This window comes from Mastigoproctus giganteus, chromosome 8 (assembly GCF_048544385.1).
Source record: "Mastigoproctus giganteus isolate SK-2022 chromosome 8, ASM4854438v1, whole genome shotgun sequence".
Classification (NCBI taxonomy): Eukaryota; Metazoa; Arthropoda; class Arachnida; order Uropygi; family Thelyphonidae; genus Mastigoproctus; species Mastigoproctus giganteus.
In genome coordinates this window covers 14,568,612-14,576,777 of record NC_143582.1, presented here as the reverse complement: position 1 = coordinate 14,576,777, position 8,166 = coordinate 14,568,612, and positions in this window count along the sequence as shown.

The window sequence follows — 8,166 nt, the reverse complement described above, 5'->3', positions numbered from 1 at the left end:
ACGAATGAAAGCAGTGAGGTAGTACCTGTTCCAAATCATGAAGGAAGTATGTAGAGATCTGACAGCATTCTTTAGGATTCATAAATATTAATTAACAATAGCACTGGTAAAGGAATGATGGACAAAATATTTGAAGTTTTACAAAAGTAATCTTTCATTGAGTAACTTAAGAGGCCAAGTATAAAACAACTGCTCACACATGTGTGAAAGGCATAATGGTGTATAGAGTCGCATAATCCTCACCCAAGAGCATTCTTTGTACCATGCACTTTGCATTCCTTGAATTTAGTAATAAATGAAGCAGCAAGTTGTGCTGAAGTCTTGTCGTTTTTTGATATTGTACAGCATCTTTACACTTTTTTCTTGTCATCTCCACAAAGCTGGAGTGTTTTAAAGCAATATGTTAAAGGGTTAACATTAAAAGCATTTAGTGATACCAGATGGGCCAGTCGTCTGGAAGTGCTAAAACCGTTGAGATACCAACTGGAAGAAATAATTGGAGCTTTAGAAAGTTTTTTGAACGTGCAACAACCAATCTCAACATTATTATTATTAGCCATATGGTGCAAGGAAGCCTGAGGCTTATGCTGCACCAGCCAAAAAAAAAAAAAAAAAAAAAATCTGAGTTTGTCATTCTATTAAAAGTTTAAGTCATTCTCAAGGAGCCCATTTGTTGTCCTAATACGTTCTCTTTATGGCCACATTTACAGTGATTGTGTCCAGTTACAGAAGTCCTTCATTTCAATGGGGCTCCTGGAGAATGACTTAAACCTTTCAAACAGAACATCACTACCCACTGATGACATCTGCACCACCCTCAACATATGCTTGTCAAGCAGCATCTTCAACTTCGAGGATTCCGTATACCAGCAAGTACATGCCACTGCTATGAGCGCCCCTGTTAATTCCGTAGTAGCCAACATCGCCATGGAAGATTTGGAAGAACAGATATTCCTGAACCCACCTGTGCTTTTACAACATGGTGCAGATACGTTGACAATATTTTCACCGTCATCCCACGTGGCTCTGAAACAGCATTACCAGAATATCTCAATTCCCTGTCTGATTTCATCCAGTTTATTCTAGAGTTAGAGGTTAATGGGTCACTCCATTCCTGGACGTCCTAGTAAAACACGTGGGTCCACATCTGGAGACCTTAGTATACCGTAAACCTGTGGTGCGGACAGTTTACAAACTACAGATCCGGCCATGCCCCCAGTCATCTCAACAGCACTGCCTGCATTCTATGCTCCAGAACTTGGAGCCATTCCAGCACTGATGCAACTAGATGCAGCGAGATTTGTGTGAGGACAGACTTAATCAATTGTGGCTACCCAACGCACGTGCTAGACAGGTGCCTATTGCAAGCACAGGAGCTCACAGTCCACCCGAAACCCCAACCAGAACAATATACCTACCGCCTACGTTCCCTACTATCCAGGCGTGTCAGGGTGGATCTCAAAAAATCCTGAGAATATCGCATAAAATGTGTAGTTGCCTGGCAGAAGCCTACGTTCTCTAGTCTCCAGTGTAAAGACCCCTGTCACACCTCTCTTATGCAGCAGTGTAATATACCACATAACCTGCAGAGACTGTGACAGCTGCTACATAGGAGAGACATCAAGACGTCTTCAAGACCGCCTTACGGAGCGCGCCTCCGTAGCCAGGTGGGAAGGAGCAGCAGTGCGTAGCACACGCTTCTTGATTAGACCGGGGTTCGAGCCCGTCACCACCAAATACCGAGGATGCGGAAAGGTCAGGGAATGTGACCACCGCATATCCCCGAGCAATATGGCCTTAGTTGCTAATGCTCCTAATAACAAATAACAATAACAATAACAATCCGCCTTGCTGAGACCAACCAGTCCGCAATCGCAGAGACTTCTGGGCTACCCACCACGACCTCAATCCCAAATGAGACTATGAAATAATAGACCACTCACAGCACTTTGCCACCACCTATGGTTAGAGTCACTCAATATATTGAGCAATTCGAAAGCCATGAACCGCTGCAAAGGCATGAGATTGCACCCCATCTTGGAGACAACCATTTTATGCCTCAACAAATGCTGGAGTAAAACAGTGCATGTCGGTGCAGCAACAATAGACACCAGTTTAATGAATAACGTGCCTTCACTCACCTCACTGCATGCATATTTGTATCTGTTAAGTTCAAATTTGTTGATAAAGAGGCACGATTGTCTCGAAAGCTCCAAAGTAGTTATTTATAATTAAAATATATTTTTACTGGATATATACGTTAACATTATTCATTTGACCATGAACCCCAGTACACCAGGCCCATTTGTTTTACAAGAAATCAGTTTAGATTTGACAAATGCAAATTTTCACATTACTAACTCATTGAAGTATCTTCAAGATTACAGAAGTGACAAGAAGTTTGAAAATGTCATAAAGGAAACAGAAAAAATTGCAACCAAATTGGACATTGAAAAGATTTCAATAAATGCAATAAACGTACAATGCAAGATGAATGACACTGCACTTTTAAAAAATTGTATAGACTTGGAAATGCTTCTAACACATGATAATTAAAAAGATATATCAGGAAGAGATTTAGTTCATGAAATAAGATACTTACAATGTTCTTATCCTTATGAAGAAATATCACCCACCCATGAAAATCCTTGAATTTCTTTGTGAAAAAAAACTTTATGTCTTCACTACCTAATTTGTCCATAGCTCTACTTACAGTAGACTGTTGAAATAACGGCACACTGAGATTGGATGTTTACATGCAGCACAGATGTCAAGAAAACAGAACGGGGCATAAGCAGGAGTGCATTAATGGCAGAATATAACACTGGATTGTCAACATGTTTATGTGTAGTTAATAAAATTACACGTATTAATCTCTCTATTTCTTATTTAGCCTCATTATTTCTGCATTAAATGTATTAAAAACAAAACTTTCTAGATAATGGAAAAATCGAAATAATGGCACTTTGAATCCTGGAAGGTGCCGTTATTCTGAAAGTCTACTGTACTTTTCTGATGTTACCTGTTTCTGTGGCCATCACGGAAAGGAATTTTTCAAAGTTAAAATTAATAAAAATGCATTTAACCCAATTTGCATCCGTTGGGGTATCTACCAGTATCTATATTAGCATCAGTGGTCTCTACCAGATACCTCTGACACACACACACACACACACATGTATCAGGATGAGGAGGTATCTACCTCACACCTCTGACACACAGAGATATCAGGAGGAGGAGGAGGCAGTATCTACCTGATGTGGTGAAAGACCTGAAAGGCATTTCACAGGCATAAGAACTGTGGGGAATTTCGAGTTTGGCATGTGACATTAGGAGATAGGGTTTGATGAGCTTGAAGAAAGCGAGGTGAAAGTAGTGAAGAAGAGAGTGATGGGATTCAAAATTAAAATCCACAACTATAACTTGGCCTAGCTTTTCGAGGAACAGATGAAAATTTTGGTTTGCTGAAGAATGGGAATTTTGAGGGCTGCTTGGGAAAAAAAGGTGGAATAACATAACATGCATGTTACGGGGATGGTAGAATGAATTTGGTTTATTATTATAGTTAAACAATTCAATGGTTATTATTATGGTTAAAAATTCAATGGTTATTATTATGGTTAAACGATTTAATAGGTATTATTATGGTTAAACAATTCACCTAATTGTTTAACCATAATATGCGAGATACAATATTTGATATATATGCTGTAATGGTATAAAAGCCAGTTATTGTGTGAGCTCTGAGCTCTGTTATGGAAAAAATTTTCCTGTTGAAAGTATGTATGAAAACAACAACAGTAAATGTAAATGGCCTCCAACTAAAACCGGAGCCCAATGTAAGAGAGAATATCGGCAACGTAAGGAACAGAAATTAGAAGAGAAGAAGATAATCCAGAGATTTCTAAACCTACTTCTAAAACTGCGGCACAACGTATGGAACAGAAATTAGAAAAAAATTCCAAGACTTCCAAGTTTACATCTAAAATTGCCACACAACGTATGAGAAAATATTGTGAACGAAAAAAAAAAAAAAAAAATTACAAACGGTTGTTCAAATCCCACAAACAAATATTGATTATTGTTTACAAGCAGATATCCCTTCAGATTGAACGTCGTGAGTAGCAGTGATTTGCATGCCTAACCTGCTGTGGTTAGTCTTAGAGTTTTCACCTGCCGGTGTTTTAAAATCGAAATATGAGTTCTCAATTTTAAAACAGCAGCAAGGGAGGGGGAATAAACACCCTAACTAAGACTAACCATGGTGACCAGATAAATGCGCCCATGAAAAAAGCCCCCACTGTCATAAATGCTCATAGGAAAAATACCCACACGGAAAATTGCTCTCACAGATAAATGCTCACATAGAAAAATGCTCACACAGAAGAATGCTCACATTATTTTTAGTTTACAAAAAACAAATTATTTCATATTTCAAAATGCAACAAAATGTTGAATTTATATATTTTATTTCTATACAATGTATTTTAATATAAATTTTGATATAAAACTTTTGATTTTAATATAAAATTACAGGAAATAAAATGCTCTGGTTTTATTGCAACTAAAACTTTTGATTTTAATATAAAATTACAGGAAATAAAATGCTCTGGTTTTATTGCAACTAAAGCCTTTTATTTTATTTTTTTAAATAAAATATTTTTTTCTCTGTATTACAAAGTGAACAGTCAACACTTTTTGTTTTTTTATCAACAAACAACTAATTCAGACATATTTCAGTGATTTATTTATTTTTCAAGGATTCAAATAGAATTTTCATTACTTACTGTCAGTTAGCCAATCTCTACAAATATTTCAGTTTGTCTTCTACCTGCTCATATTGCTGCACAAAGGGGCAACCAAGTCATGTTGTGCATATCTTCTCTTTTTCACCTCTAGATGACTGTGCCTGTGCATTAGCCAGTGTCAATCTGTGGCAAGCCAGATCTCTCTTCAGTCTGTCAAACAAAAACCACATGCTGGAATGACTGCATTTGAATAGGGAATTAAGTGCATTGTGAAATCCCTCACAGCAGTTTGTAGTTTTAGGTGACCGTTCAAGAGCTGCATCATGATGCTGACGTATTCTATTAGAAACTGGGGATCTCCACCTGCTGCACCCTGAATGGAATGTATGTGGAAAAGAAGTACACGAGCACCTCATTATAGCTATCTTCGTCTGGAAATGTGGTGGCAAACTCATCAAAGACACTCTTCACATCATGGACTGGGGCAAAGATTAATGCAGCAAGAGACTTCAGCTTGACTTTTATATTTATATCAGTTTCAAATTTAGTCTTCAAAACAACATTGCTGAATTTCCTGATGAGACTGACACAGATGGAAATAGCACTCTTTGACCTCAGTGTATGATAGTACATCTGCCAAACTTCAGTTTGAATGAAATAATGAAATGCTCTGATAAATATTGTTCTCCAGTCATCTATCAGACCCAAACACAGCTATTGGATCAGAAAACTATGCCATGATTCATCACTCCATAACACAATTCTCCTAGGGACCAATTACGATGGATTGTTCACCAGGCAAGTTAATGCTATGCATTGTTTGCTCTGATGTTTGATTTTCTTGTTGCTGCTCTGATGCTTGATTTTCTTGTTGCAGCTCTTCTGTAAAATCTGGTGCTGTGCAGCTCCCTACCTATTGTCTTTGCACTGATGTCAATTCCTGTGGCCTTCCTGAACACCTGGTTGATAGTATTCAAAGACTATGTATCATTTTTCTGGGCACCCTCAGGTATCTTTCATCAACTTCAACTTTCTGCCTAAATGTTTCCGAGCATGATGTTTCCAGTTGGTAATTATGTCATTGTTGATCGGGGGAGGGATGGCGACCCAATGGCATATGTGCAATGGGCAACATGAATAAGAGAAGTGTTTACATAAAAATAGTTTATATTATAAAAAAAATGTATTTTTATTTGAAGACAAATTTATTTTACAGCAACAAAATTCTATCAGTAACATTATGATTAGCCACATGGTGCAAGGAAGCCTGAGGCTTATGCTGCACTAGTCAAAAAAATTTTTGAATTACCCTGAGAGAGAGAGTAGATGGGAATCACCAAGAAAGAGAAGAATGATGATGATATCCAGCTCAGGATCCTGGGTGTGCCAAGCCCATACTCACCAGATGTGAGCCCCTGGTGAAAACTGTAATTGTAATTGTCCAAAGAATTAAGTAACAACAAAGTTCTCATTAGAAACTTTTAAGTGTTTTTACTTTTTTTATAATAACAATAATAACTACTTACTAATTTTAGTTAGTGTTTTTTTTGTGGCATTGCAAGGCCGAATAGCCTTCCCTTTGCAGATCTGGAGTACTACTCATATCATGTAAGAAGTTTGCAAAGCCCAAACTTCTACCCATCTATTGTATTTCATTGACCTGCTGACTTCTGTCATGAGCTCAGCTGCCTTCATACCTATTTTGGCATCGATGGTGGATATGGTTCATTTTTCCCAAATCCGAGAAGTGTCTGGATACTTTTGGTAATACAGTGTATGGGATAAAACTCATGACAGAATTTGGATACTGAATGATTACCTAAAAATATATTAAATATTTTTGATGGTATATTTCCCAGCTCTTTGTAGCACAACAGATGGGGACTGCTGGTTTCTGTATTTTTAACTCAAACCCCATTTAAATATTACTGTAACATCCCATAATAAAAATAATAAAATTTATTTCCTTGCATTATGTTGCCAATACTAATACCAATTAAAACGTTCACTGGTTATAACCTTATGTAATTTTTCATGTTTTTATATCAACACATACATTACACATTTCCATATATATGTTACAGTAATAGAGAGGACTGTAAAATGTAACAGAGAGAAAGGTTAAAGTTTAGAACATGACTCTTACACATGGATCTTTGCAATAGCAAAAGATGACCAGATCACTCCACCCACTCTTTGCACTGATTAGCTGCTAATCACCATAATATTGCATTAGAGTGATTGCTGTTCTGTGAGTGGAGCCAGCAGGAATACATTAGACAGGCTGGGAACCTCATCTTTGTTTGTAATAGGAATTTTCTTAACAGACTTTCATTCCCACTGGTGAAAAAAAGTCTGGTTAGGTTTGGTTTCACTTGAATCTATGGGATAGATTCAAGTGAAAAACAGTGCATACTAAACATTATGGACACGTTTTTAGTAAGAATGCATCCCAAATTTGGTGGCACAAACTAACCTCTTTTTTTACTAGCCGAACGTAAAAGAAAGTCTATTAAATTCCTGCCAGCTCTACTCACTTATAGGATGGCACTCACTCTAATGCAAAATCATGGTGATGAGCAGCCAATCAGCATGAAGCAGTGGACAGAACTAGATCTAGCCATCATTAGCTGTCGCAAAGATTCACGGGTAAGAGTTTTGTTCTTAAGTTTAACCTTCACATTTGATACCTAGTAATGAGGGATTTGTGGGCTTTTAATTTAAAAATGTCAGTAAATACTAGGAGTTACATCTTGAATTTGGGTTTTTACAAGCAGGCACAGTAGTTTCCAGTTCTTACTAGTAAAAACTAGTTTTGTTGAATGCGTTAGGAGCTTCTTGATTTTACTAGTAAGAACTAGTAATAACAGATTTTGGGTTTGTACTGTAACATATACACTAAAAGAATTGTATTGAATTTTATTTTATATTTTTTGAAAATCTAATGTTTACATTGCTAATTGTGACTCAATTTTCCTGGTCCTGTAAAATCAAATATTCTGTTATTTTTATTTATCTTTTTATAATAATAATAATTATTATTTTTTTCTAATCACTGTTCTGATGCAGTTATTTTACACCTGGCCTGATACAGGTTTTTTACAATCAACCCTGTAAACCTTGGATCAATATGGTATTGACTGCATCATTTTTTACAGAAGTAAGAAAAAGTCATATAATTTTTCAATGTTATCATGAATTAAATTTTATGACATATTTTCATCTCTATAAAAAAAATATGTACAGTATCTAAAAAGAAAGTGACTACAGTTTCTGCTCTACATAAGTAAATGGTTGCATCCCTTACAGGGAGGGGCATAAATCAGAGTTTGGGGAAATTTAAGTTAGAGTGCTTAATTCAGATACACTCTATAAAGGACAAATATGTTTTAATAAAATATAGTTGTCCATTTTATTA